The 13427-nt window shown below is 49.0% G+C and overlaps 1 long non-coding RNA gene across 4 annotated transcripts in view; it reads left to right on the plus strand.

Annotated features, from left to right (window-relative positions):
* LOC137441071 (uncharacterized) overlaps positions 1-13427 on the plus strand; it is a 38722-nt gene that overhangs the window by 15128 nt on the left and 10167 nt on the right. For 2 of the 4 annotated variants that reach the window (XR_010987319.1, XR_010987318.1), the window contains exons 2-3: positions 173-280; positions 9571-9703. This is a non-coding gene — a long non-coding RNA (uncharacterized lncRNA). Of the gene's footprint in view, positions 1-172; positions 281-9346; positions 9395-9481; positions 9704-13427 lie in introns of those variants that run through there. The other 2 variants (XR_010987317.1, XR_010987316.1) reach the window with 2 other exon arrangements.

Below are 13427 nucleotides of genomic sequence, written 5' to 3' on the forward strand. Positions count from 1 at the left end.
AATCATAGAATCAATAAGGTTGGAAAAGACCTCAGAGATCATCAAGTCCAACCTGTCACCCAAGACCTCATGACTAACTAAATCATGTTACGTATTGTCCTAATTAACTACTTTTTAGCACATTTACCAGCACCTAGAAAAGTTCCAAGTAAATAATATTGTCTCTTCACAGGAAATCTGGCCAGCATGGTGGCATTGCAGTGGTCTTCACACAGGTGCTGGTGGCTGGATGAAATGAATTGCTGCAACTCAGCCTCTACTGACTGAAATGCACTTAAGTGTAAGTACATGAATAGAACTGAGCCTGTGCTTCAAGTCCTGCTGCTAAATGGGGTGTTTCACCTATTTGTTTTGGAAAAAACACCCCAGGTCTTTCCCCAGATATCTCATGGTGATCACGATGAAGACTAATGGTAGCAGTCTCACACAGTGCTGGAGATTCATTAATGTGCCCGAAGTTCAGTGAATATACTGATGGTTCACATTGTCCCTTCAGCTACAGCAGTAGATGCACGATGAGGTTCAACAGGGCCAAGTGATGGGTCCTGCACTTGGGTCACAACAACCATGGTGCCATGGGTTAGCTGTTGGTGCCATGGGTTAGCTGTTTGGGTGGGTTGGATTGGTTGATGGGTTGGACACGATGATCTTGAAGGTCTCTTCCAACCTGGTTTGGTTTATTCTAATAAAGTTTATTCTAATAACCCCAGGAACGCTCCAGGCTTGTGGCAGTGGCTGGAAAGCTGCCTGGTGGAAAAGAACCTGGGGTTGCTGGTTGACAGCTGTCTTAAAATGAGCCAGCAGTATGCTCAGGTGGCCAAGAAGGTCACCAGCACCCTGGCCTAGGTCAGGAGTAGTGTGGCCAGCAGGAGTGGGGAAGAGATTTGTTCCCTTGTACCCAGTGGCTGGTGAGGCCACACCTTTAGCACTGGGTTCAGTCTGGAGCCCTTCACTTCCATAAAAACATTGAGTTGCTGGAGCAGGTCTGGAGAAGGGCAACAAAAATGGTGAAAGGTCTGAAGAACAGATCTGGTGAGGAGCAGCTGAGGGAACTGGAATTGTTTAGTCTGGGAAGGAGGAGGCTGATTGGAGACCTCATTGCTCTCTGCACCTCCCTGAAAGGAGGTTGGAGCAAGGTAGAGGTCAGTCTGTTCTCCCTAGTATCAGGTGATAGAATGAGAGGAAATGGTCCAAAATTTTGCCAGGGGAGGTTTAGGTTGAAGATTAGGAAAAATTCCTTTCCTGCAAGAGTGGTCAGGCATTGGAACAGGCTGCCCAGGGAGGTGGTAGAAGCCTCATCCCTGGAGGTTTCGAAGGCCAGGCTGGATGTGGCTCTGAGCAACCTGACCTAGTGTGAGGTGTCCCTGTCCATGGCAGAGGGGTTGGCATTAGATGATCCTTGAGGTCCCTTCCAACCCTGGCAATTCTATGATTCTATGATTTAATGACCATGACAATGTTGGCTTGATGGTTGGACTCCATCATCTCAGAGGGCTTTTCCAGCTGGAACAATTGTATGATTGTGTGCACATTCAAGTTACAAAACCAATCAGATAGATAACAATGGGCTAAACATTAAATATGCAGGGTATCTTCATACATGAAAATGGAATTGGAGGTTACATTTATATTCTAAACTTGCAGTTACAAACTATCAAATCCTTTTTTGAGAGCAGGAGGGTGGGATGTTCCAAAAATAATCATGATCTAGAAATCAATGTTGTGCCCTAAGGTTGAGAGCAGACATGCAGTCACCACCACTCTGTACTTCTGTAGTAACAGAGTTGGAAAGTGGGGCAGCACTGAGTGATTTCTGTCTGGGCATACCTTGCCCATACTGATCCTTCCTTTTGATCCATGTGGTCACAGACATCAAACAAATATTTCAAGAAAATAAGAGCTGTGAGAAATGGCTTGGGCATTTCTCACCCGGGCACAGGGAATGAGAGCAATGTGGTATAAAGAAAGTACTGGGCCCAGTTCTGGGCTCCCAAGTTTGAGAGAGACAGGGAACTACTGGAGAGAGGCTAGTGGAAGCTATGAAGATGCTGAGGGGCCTGGAGCATCTCTGCGAAGAGGAAAGGCTGAGAGACCTGGGGCTGTTTAGTCTGAAGAAGAGCAGACTGAGAGAGGATCTTCTCAATGCTGGCCAGTATATCTCAAGGGCAGGGAGCAAGAGTATAGGGCCAGACTCTTTTCAGTGGTGCCCAGAGATAAGGGGCAACAGGCACAAACTAGTACAGAGGAGGCTCCACCTAAACATGAGGAAAGACTTCTTTCCTGTGAGGATGCTGGAGCCTTGGCCCAGGCTGCCCAGAGAGGTTGTGGAATCTCTTTCTGTGGTCAAACCACCTCGTTTGGTGTGGCACAGGAAGGAAAGTGGATGTAGCACACCTCCCATCTGACATTGCAATCCTGTGCAACCTGCTCTGGGTGACTCTGCTTTAGCAGGGGGCTTGGACTAGATGATCTACAGAGGTCCCCAGCATGCTGGGCTTCTGTGAAAAAGGAGAGAGAAAGTCCATAGTGGAGAGAGAAAACATCTTCCCCATCACCAAAGCTTTGAAAGTAGAGCTCTTCTTTAAAAGCCAGTTAAACAACTTCTACAGCTGTTTGATTCTGAAACCCTACCCAAGTAGCTTACTGTCAGGTGGCCACAGCACGTTGGGTAAGCTTTAAGGCTCATGGATTTGGATTATGAGGAGCTATGAGTCGATGAGAAAACTTGGGGGTGTTTTAGCCCTTCAGTCCCTGCATCGATTCTTTTCTGGCTGCGTAACATTTTCCAGCCCATGCAGTTAGTGGATTACTGCACACACAAATAGATTTTTGTGAAGTCACCACATGACTGTGGGCACGCTGGGGGGGGTGGGGGAGCTACTGGCCACAGCATCTTTGTCCTAGCTTCAGCTGAGCTAGAAATACCTGCCTTGGTTGAGCCCTCCCAGGTACAGGTGTGTGCATCACATGAACTGAGACACAGAGCAAGTGTGAAGTGGTTCAGCCAGCATCCAACAGCTAGGGACTGAGCTGCTGGTTAGAGCTGGACAGATACAGTTCCCCCCTCCCCCTCCATGGAGTTTTGCATCCCTTTTTGAATGCCATGACCCACATCAACGAGATCTGAACTTGTGGGCAGGTGGGGGTTGGGCTCTGCTCCCAGGCACCCAGTGACAGGACAAGAGGGCATGGTATGGAGCTGTGCCAGGAGAAGTTTGGGGTGGATCTTAGGAAGCACTTCCTCACAGGAAGGCTAATTAGGCACTGGGGTGGACTGCCCAGGGAGGTGGTGGAGTAGCCATCAACTGGATGTCTTTGCGAAAAGATTGGATGTGGCACTTGGTGGCATGGTTTAGCTGATGTGGTGGTGTGAGGTCATAAGCTGGACTTGATGATCTCAGAGGTCTTGGTCAGCCACACAGAACAGGTCAGAAGATATGGAATAAAGCTGGGGTTATTGTGAACTGGGCACAGGTAAAATGGGAGGGAACTGAGATGCTGCATGGCAGAAGAGGATATGAGTAGAGCAGAAATAAGCATAGCAGAGAGACACTGGAACAGGTTGCCTGGAGAGGTGAAAAATGCCCTCTCCCAGGAGGGGTTCAAGGCCAGTTTGGGTGAGGCCTTGAGCAACCTGATCTAGTGGAAGTTGTCCCTACCCATGGCTGGGGAGTTGGCATTAAATGATCTTTAAGGTCCCTTCCAACCTAAACCATTCTATGAATCTATGAATGTATGGAAGGAGGAATTAAAGACCTGGAAGGAGGAAGGGTCTGCAGGTGTGGAGAAGCCATGATGAGGAGCAGGTAGAAAGACAAGGATGGGAACTATGGTTCAGTTTGCATCATTTTCCTCCTGTAGCAAATGTGTTTATGCTGCATGCCCCTTATTATGGGAAAGTGCTTGTGTCACTCTGGGGACACCCAAGTAGTTGTCCCTCACCAGCGTGAGAGGCAGAGTAGGGCATGCCAAGCACTTACTGAGTTTGGACTGTATTACAGGAAGTTCTAGCAAGCTCTAGTAAATAAAGTACATAGCTAATAAAAATGGCTAATAAAATAAATATCAGATCTTGGGACAACAAAAATGTCAAACTAGGTTCAAAATAATTTCTTCTGGAGGTAGAAAGTGCCTTCTGTTGCACATGTCTTGTGAGGAGTGGCTGAGGGAACTGGGGATGTTCAGCCTGGGCAAAAGAAGGTATCTCACTCTCTACAGCTCCCCGAAAGTACATTGGAGCCAGGAGGGGGTTGGCCTTTTGTCCCCACTAAGAAGAAATGGAGGAAGAGAAAACAGCTTCAAGTTGCACCAGGGGAGATTTAGGTTGGCTATTAGGAAAAATTTCTTCCCTGAAAGGGTTGTCAAGTCCTGGAACAGGCTGCCCAGGGTAGCAGTGGAGCCCCATCCTCAGAGGGATTTAAAAGCCCTGTAAATGTGGTGCTGAAGGACATGGTTTAGTGGTGCACTCTGTTGTGCTGTGTTAATGATTGGACTTGATGACCTTAAAGGTCTCTTCCAACTGAAATGATTCTGTGATTCCACGATTCCTTACCCCTATAGGAATGTGCTTCCAGCCACCCCAGTTGGGGAGACAAGTGCAAGAGGCAGTATGATCTGTGAAACTGAGTCCCAGGAAAAGCTTTGGTGCCCATGTCCTCCCAAGCCACTCCATGTGCAGCAAGAGCTCCTGTGCCCTGGCAAGGAGTAGGGTACCCTGCAGAGCCCACACCCCCACTCCCTGGGCAACTGCTGTGCTCAGAGGCCTCCATGTTGGTTTTGGGGGTACCTTGGATTTGAGCATTGTGGTTTTCAACCTCACAGCCCCCGAGTCTGGCCCCAGCCTTTCACACTGCAATGCTTTACAAGCTAAATATTTCATCACCTGCCTGCTCTGTGCCTGGTAGCCCTTCCAAACGGATGCTCTGCATTTGATGGCTGCACTCGAGGCAAGTGTAACAAAGCCATCCTCATGCTCCCCAGCTCATAAAATATTAACCATGTTTTGGCACGCAGAAATAAACACCAGCTCAAAGTTCTCATCAAACCCAACTCCATCTCCTCAACTGGCTCTGTGTGAGCCCCACATACACACTTTACACTGAAGCGTCCCTGCCTGGACTAAGCGGTTTGTTGTAGGGTGGTGGCATGGAGAGGTGGGCAGTGCCCAAGTGCTGTGTGGTGTTGGGATGTAAGGAAGTGATCAGACAGGGTGCTAGTTTCCCCAGGGTTCAGTACTGGGGCCTGTCCTCTTTGATATCTCTATTCATTATCTGGATGAGAGGATTGAGTGCACCCTCAGTAAATTTGTAGATGACACCAAGCTGAGTGACCGTGTGGATCTGCTGGAGGGCAGGGAGGCTTTGCAGCAGGATCTGGACAGCTTAGTCCAACGGGCCAAGGTTAATTGTGTGGTGTTTAACAAGGCCAAGTGCCAGGTCCTCCACCTGGGTCACAACAACCTCATGGCAATCTATAGACTTGGGGTTGTGTGGTTAGAAAGCTGCAACATAGAGAGTGACCTGGGTGTACGGGATGACAGCTGATTAAATATAAGTCATCAGTGTGCTCAGGTGGCCAAGAAAGCCAGAGGCATCCTGGCTTGTGTTAGAAACACTGTGGCCAGCAGGGACAGGGAGGTGATCCTCTCCCTGTACTCAGCACTGGTGAGGCCACACCTCAAGTACTGTTTCAGTTCTGGGCCTCTCACTACAGAAAGGACATTGAGGTTCTGGAGCATGTCCAGAGAAGGGCAATGAGGCTGGTGAAGAGTCTGGAGCACATGGCCTATGAGGAGCATCTGAGGAAGCTGGGGTTGTGCAGTCTGGAGAAGAGGAGGTTGAGGGGAGACCTCAATGCTCTCTACAACTACCTGAAGGGAGGGTGGAGTGAGGAGGGGGCAGCCTCTTCTCCTTGGTGGCAAGCAAAAGGACTAGAGGGGATGGTTTCAAGCTGTGCCACAGGAGGTTCAGACTGGATGCCAGGAAATACTTTCTTCACAGAAAGGGTTCTCAAGCATTGGAATGGTCTGCCCAAGGCACTGGTGGAGTCACCATCCCTGGAGGTGTTTAAGCAGCCTGTGGACCTGGTGCTTAGGAACATGGTTTGGTGTTGACTCTTCAGCGCTGGGTTGAAGGTTGGACTGGATGATCTTGAAGGTTTCTTCCAACCAGATGTTTTCTGTGATTCTGTGGTGTGCTTGAACCTTGCGAAATGTCTGCAAGAGTTTCTCAGTAGGAAGAGCAGCCCCTTAAAAGCTGAAGTTAAAGCAGAGCCTCGTGTTAGAAACTAGGCTAGAGAGGCCATAAATGGCCAGAGGTGTTTGTAACATAGCTATGAAATTCTTACTTAAAGCTCTTTGTACGTAGTTTAAAAGTCACTGCTGTCACAGCACCACTGTGTTCATGCAAGCAAACCCTGCCTTTGCAGAACTCCACCTTGATTTAGTTCTCAGAGCTGTGATTTCATGTGATCTGCTCCTCCACCCACCCAGGGTCCAGAGTCCCACAAAGAGCAACTGAGGGAACTGGAGTCATTTAGTTCTGGAGAAGAGGTACCAGATCTTGTGACAACAAAAACATAAAACTAGGTTCAAAGTTATTTCTTCTAGAGGGAGAGAGTGCCTTCTGGGGCATAGGTCTTCTGAGGAGTGGCTGAGGGAACAGGAGGTGTTCAGCTTGGATAAGAGGAGGCTGATGGGAGACCTTCTCACTCACTACAACTCCCTGAAAGGAGGGTGCAGTGGGGTGGGTGTTGGTCTCTTTCCCAAGTAACTAGCTATATGACAAGAGGAAAGGGCTTGAAGTTTCACCAGAGAAGGTTTAGATTGGAGATTATGGAAAAATTCTTCAGTGAAAGAGTGGTCAGGCATTGGAACAGGCTGTCCAGGGAGGAGGTGGTGGAATCACCATCCCCTGGAGGTGCTCAAGAAGTGTGTGGACATGGCACTTTGGGACATAGTTTAATGGTCATGGTGATCTTAGGTTGACAGTTGGACTCGATGCTCTTGGAGATCTTTTCCAATCAAAACAATTCTATGATTCTGTAAAACAGTAAAAACTTCTGACCAAAGTCATCCCAGGCCAGCAGGTGCTGAGCCAAAACTCCTTGAGATCAAAGGGTATAGTGCCACCAGCTTTACAGGCTCTGAGTCAACCTCCTGAAACCTGTTCCTGCTGCAAACACTTGCATACATGTGCTTCACTCCCAAGGGGCTTGCTTTTGGCTGGAGAACTCATGTCTTCAAAATCATAGGTGTGAGGAACTGGACCCGATGTTAGTACCTGAGGCTGGGACACCTGGAGAGGAACGGACTGAGAGGGGATCTTCTCAATGCTTGTAAATATCTAAAGGGTGGAGGATGAGAGAATGGGGCCAGACTCTTTTCTGTGACACCCAGTGATAGGACAAGGGGCAATGGGCACAAACTAGGACACAGGAAGTTCCACCTAAACACAAGGAAAACTTCTTTGGTGTGAGGGTGCCAGAGCTCTGGAGCAGGCTGCCCAGAGATGTTGTGGAGTCATCTCCCCTGGAGAGATTCCAGACCCACCTGGATGTGATCCTGTGCAACCTGATGTGGATGACCCTGCTTTAGCAGGAGAGTTGTACTGGACAATGTCCAGCGGTCCCTGCCCACAGAATCCAGTGGGATTCTGTGTCATTCTGGGATTCTGTCTGCAAGTAATGAGTGTCATGTTGGGTGCTGTTGTCAAGTGGTCACAGCAGCTGGAAGCAGTGATCCTGTCACAGAAGGAACTGAAGGATGTCATTTGTGGAGGGGTGCAGGGGTGGCTGCCCACCCCCTGCCCTCCAGCTTTCTGGGCTATGCAGCAGAGCCTGGGGTTTGCCAGCCACAGAGAAGGCAGTGGGGACTGGAGGGATATGGTGTGTATTTTGCAAGGCCTATCTAGCCCTGCACAGCCCCTGCAGGACTTGCTAACAGCAGAACAATAGACCAGCTGTGACCCAGCAGCTACACCCAGGACAGCATTTTCCTTGATTAATATCAGCATAGTGTCTCCTTTGGCTTTGAGAATGCTGCAATAAATCCCTTAGCTGGCCACTGCCTAACTGGAAGGATGTTTGTTAGAAAGCTGCTTGGCAATAGAACTGTTGCCTAAATGCACAGGGAGGCTTAGCCAGAGGTCACCATGGACATTTAGAGTGAGCACTACCTCCATCAAGGGCACAAGCACAGTGCTGAGCACTCCATCATTCTGTTGCTGCAGGAGAAACCAAGGCCCAGTGTGAGCCCCATGTCCCAAAGCACAACACCAGGACCAGGAGACCATTGCCTGTCCCATGGGGCTGTTTGCCAGCCCCAGGCAGGCATGAGCTTCACAGCAGCCTCCCTAGTAACAAGTGATAGGACAACAGGAAACAGCCTCAAGTTGCACCAGGGGAGGTTTAGGTGGATATTGGAAGAAACTTCTTTGCTGAAAGGGTTCTCAAACACTGGAACAGGCTCCCCAGGGAGGTGGTTGAATTCTCAACGCTAGGGGTGCTAAAAGAGACAGAGATGTAGTTCTGAGGGACATGGTTTAGGACCGGACTCGGTAGAGTTAGAGAATAATAGAGTCATTGTGGTCAGAAAAGATCTTTAGGATCATTGAGTCTAACCATTATCCAACTACTACATGGTTGGACTCGATGATCTTGAGGGTCTTTTCCAACCCAAACCAAACGAATTTGTGATTCTATTCTACAACAAACGTTTTACATTTTAGTGCTGCTTTTATTCTAGAAGGATTAGAAATGCGATTTTTTTGTTTGCTCAGCTCCTTCAATAAGGAAGAGAAGGGATGGGGGGCTCCTTAAGAACCTTTGGTATAACTCCTCTGATGTGGTGGCTGAGGGACATGGTTTAATGGTGACCTGGCAGTGCTGGGTTAATAGTTGGACTTGCTGATCTTAAAGGTATTTTTGAACCAAACCCAGTTCGGGGATTCTATATTATTTTCCCCTGCAGTTTTGCATGACTTGATGCTGCCTGGCAGGCCGAAAGAGGAGAAACACACACACCCATACCCCCACTCCCTCGAGACTTTACTCTTAGCCTTTCCCACCGTTTCTCCTCACTTTTCCATTCACCAGCACTTCCTCATTCCCCATCCACTGATTGATCAAAGGGCTGAGCTAAGCTTTCTCCATTTCCTGCCTCCATCCTTCATCAAGTTAAAAACCCCTAAAAGACGATTTCTATTTTTTTTCTCCCCTCCTTTTTCCCTTTAATTTCCCATCTCGGCTCCATCCCGCTGCTGAGACACCTCAGTACCGAGGGAGGGCGGAGCGGTGAGGCTGAGCTTCCCCCCCCCCGCCCCTCCACCTCCCTTTCTCCGCTCCACCCGGCAGCATCAGCGGTGCCGAGGGGAGGAGTACAGCGGAGCGCAGCCGGGTGAGTGGCGGTGGGTGGCAGCCGATTTGGGCTTCCTCCCCGGGGGCTACCTGTGCGAGGAGCGTGGCGCCCCGGCCCGTCCCTACGCTCCTCGCACAGGTAGCCCCCAGGGAGGGAGCCCAGGAAGGATTGAGGAGGGGAAACGTATCCCTAAAGTGGTGGGTTTGCATCTTTAGGAACGAGAAGCTGGAGGATGAGAGCCTGAACCAGCAAGCAGAACCCTCACCGAGCTGATTGACTTGATGGATGGAGGAGTGCTGGTGGGATAACCATGCTTGTGGCACTTAAACCACCCCCCACGTCGTGCTGGTAGGTCAAGGTTTCTTGCTTGGAGGTCCTGCAAGGATTAGGGTAGCCCAGGGTTGGGCTGTGGGGAGGGTTGTCTCCACCCCAGGCTGGGTGGCAAGCCTGGATGCATTCCTGTGCAACCTGATCTAGGAGTACCTGCCTTGGACTAGACGTTCTCTAGAGGTTTCTTCCAACCCATATGATTCCATGACCCGTGGGGTGAGTAGAGACTGTGGGCAGGATTGATCTTCACCATCACAAGCTTATGCTGTGGAGGGAAGCATGAAGAGCTGGGCTTTGTGGTGGGGGTTTTCAAGACAGACAGCCTTACACCTCCCGTCATCTCACAGTCAGGTTGTGAGCAGCTAAGTCCTCAAAACAGAGATTTGGACACAAACTGGAATACAGGAGGTTCCACATAAACATGGCAGGGGGGTTGGAACTAGATGATCCTTGAGGTCCCTTCCAACCCTAGCAATTCTATGATTCTAGCATAAGGGGAAAAAAATATCCACTTTGAGGGTGGCAGAGCATTGAACCAGGCTGCCCAGAGAGGTTGTAGAGTCTCGATCTCTGAAGTCATTCAAATACTACCTGGATGCTGTCCTGTGCAGCCTGCTCTAGGTGAATCTGCTCTAGCAGAGGGGGCTTGGACTCCATAATCTTCACAGGTGCTGCTCCAGCTGGGCACTCACAGTGTTACCAGAGAGGAGGTAGTGCAGGGTGAAGGGATGTGAGTGATGGGAAGGTAAATGGTGTGGCTGCTTCCATGTGAGCTGTGTTCCTGCTGCGAGGAGGACATGAGACAGCTGTATTTGCTGGCTGAGGTGCTGGGAGGGCTCCTCCTCTGCCTCTGCCCCCAGTACCTTTTCCAAGCTGCAGGCAGCTTACCTTGATGTAGCACACTGCAAAACACAGGTTTAGGAGTGCTAATATCATCCATGGCAAAAATTATAAAGCATTAAGAGACATCTCCTGCTTTCTCATAGTTCAGGAAGAAGGAGTCCAAATTAGGTTTCTAAAGATAGTAATTTAAAAAGAAAGAGGGAAAAAAAATCAACCAAGAGGGATTTATACTCCAGTCCCCACAAAGTGGCATTTTTAACCTTCCAGTTCATTCCAATTCATTTTCTTCTGAACATGATGTTCTGCTGAGAAACTTCCCCCTTCAAAATGACTGTGGTTTGTGCAAGTCTCACAAAGGCTTGGGCAGAGCCTTGTGATGCTTGTGTCTCTGGGGACAAAGTGGTTCCATGGGCAGGGTCCTGGAGGGATGAACTGGCAGTGCCACCAGGCTGCACGAGGCACAGCTGGCCTCAGATGGCTTCCCGGGTGTGAAGGCAGCAGCTCTGTTGGAAGTAGAAGCTGGCACCTTAGGAGTGGTGACATTCAAAAAGCAGATCCTGGGGGAGAGCTGTGAGACAGTGATTTTTTAAGGCTGGCACAGCTCTTTATTGCAGTTCTGGGCAGATTCCTACAGCTGGAGCATCTGGGTGTTAACTCCTCCTTGGCTCTCTTGCCCCTCAGCTGGTTTCTGCCTGTCCTTAGTAACAGAATAGTGATTTTAAAACGTGAGGCAGTGTTTCCCTGCACCTCCCTGTGTGAAATGTGGAGAAATGGATCTTTTACTGCATTTCTCATTCTGATTTCTAGCTTGACAAGTGGCTTCTGTATAGGGACAGAAAGAGGGTTGTGTGCTGCTCTTCTTGTACCCTTCTGTGGTTGATCTTTGGCAGATCGTGGTTGTCTCCTTCCTTCTGACTTTCATCTGCATTAATCCAAGCCTTTGCCATTCATGGAATGGTTTAGGTTAGGAGGCACCTTAAAGATCATCTAGTTTCAATCCTCCAGCCAAGGGCAGGGACACCTTCCACTAGACCAGCTTGCTCAAGGCCTCATCCAACCTGGCTTTGAACACTACCAGGGAGGGGGAATCCACAACCTCTCTGAGCAACTTGTTCCAATGTCTCCCCACCCTCACTGTAAAGAATTTCTTCCTAATCTCCATTCTAAATCTTCCCTCCTCAAACTTAAAGCCTTTCCCTCTCATCCTATCACTACAAGCCCTTGTACAAAGTCCTTTGTAAGGGCATCACAAAGCAAACCCACCTACCTCATTCATACCTTATGATCTGCATCTCCATATGTTCAGAGCTGGATCTTGTGACAGATAGTACAATAAAACACGACCCTGTCAGACTGAGATACTGATCCACCGCTTCACCTGCTGCTGCTCGCCAGCTCTTGCTGGCAGGCTCCCCAGGCTGGGCAGCAGCCAGTGATAATGGCAGGAGGAGCTTTCTTGCACAGATTTGTGCATCTCTATTTGTCATCTGCAGCAGTCTGCCTTTGGCTGGCACCTGTAGAAAACACTAATATACCTTTAAAAACCAGCCTGGATCCTAAGCTTTAGCACAGTCTAAGTAGCTTGATGTTTGAGTGTGTTCCTGGGGACGGGCTGTGACCTGTTGGGGTGGAAGTTTTGTGGTATATGTAGGGAAATACCAGTTTCCACCCTACTGCATCCACAGTGTCACAGCACTGTAAGAAACCAACAGGCTGCTTAGAGCAGTCTAACCTTGCTCAGTGCCTCTGACACCCTTTGATGGTACACCTTGCATTTACCTCAACTGTGGGCACAATGTTTGAGTGGGTCTTCTTCTTGACTATGTTGATTTGCAGTCACTACCTGTGAGAGGATGGGCTGATAACAGCAAGATCTGTGGGCTTTGCTGAAAGATGTGCTGACCCCAGGATGGAGGGGAATGGAACAGCTGCACATTTATGTTAAAAGCTTTATATCCATTTCTAACATTCTATTTCTGTTCACTCACTGCTTTTGAGCACAATTTGTTATTTGGGTTCTTGGAGAGTTTCAGATCTCCTCGGTGACCATGAATTTTTCCTTCCTCTGAATCAAGGAATTCCTCTATAATTTCTGTAGTTGGGTTCCTTAATTCCCTACAGATGGAGTTTCTGAGAAGCTCTGCATCTTTTCCATACCCTTTCTTCTACTGCCTGACTTGGAGGCCTCACTTCCTAAGGAAATATATTGGCCCAATCTTTATCTAGCAAACAGGCTTTCATCCTGCTCTTGTTTGTATGAGGGCAGGTTAATGTTCTTCCTCACGTGTGGTCTGGCAGAGAGTCTGTGCTGATACCTGTCTGCTTGTATTCTGAGCCATTGGGGAAAACCCCACCAGGCACTGAAAACCCAAGCAGAATGAATAGGTTGTAGATGTTTCTGTCCACATTTGAAGAAAATAGTGGTAGGTACAGATGCTTGGATAAGCAGCTCACAGAGAATGTTAGGGGCAGGAAGGGACCTCCAGGGATCATCTAGTCCAACCTCCCTGCCAAAGCAGGATCACCTAGGGCAGGTCACACAGGAATGTGCCCAGGCAGGTTTTGAAAGTCTCCAGAGAAAGAGACTCCACAACCTCTCTGGGCAGCCTGTTCCGGGACTCCAGCACCCTCACAGTAAAGAAATGTCTCCTCATGTTGAGCTGGAACCTCCTGTGTTCTAGTTTGTACTTGTTGTTCCTTGTCCCATCACTGAGCACCACCAGAAAGGGCCTGGCACCTGCATCTTCACACCCACCCCTCAGACATTTATGGACATTAATAAGATACCCCCTCAGCCTTCTCTTCTCCAGACTAACCAGCCCCTGCTCTGTCAGTCTTTCCTCATAGGAGAGATGTTCAAGTCTCTCAATCATCCTTGTAGCTTTCCCTTGGAGTCTGT

The sequence above is a fragment of the Melanerpes formicivorus genome, unplaced genomic scaffold (genome assembly GCF_026170545.1).
Source record: "Melanerpes formicivorus ecotype bairdi unplaced genomic scaffold, bMelFor1.0.p_v2 SCAF_5, whole genome shotgun sequence".
Taxonomy (NCBI): Eukaryota; Metazoa; Chordata; class Aves; order Piciformes; family Picidae; genus Melanerpes; species Melanerpes formicivorus.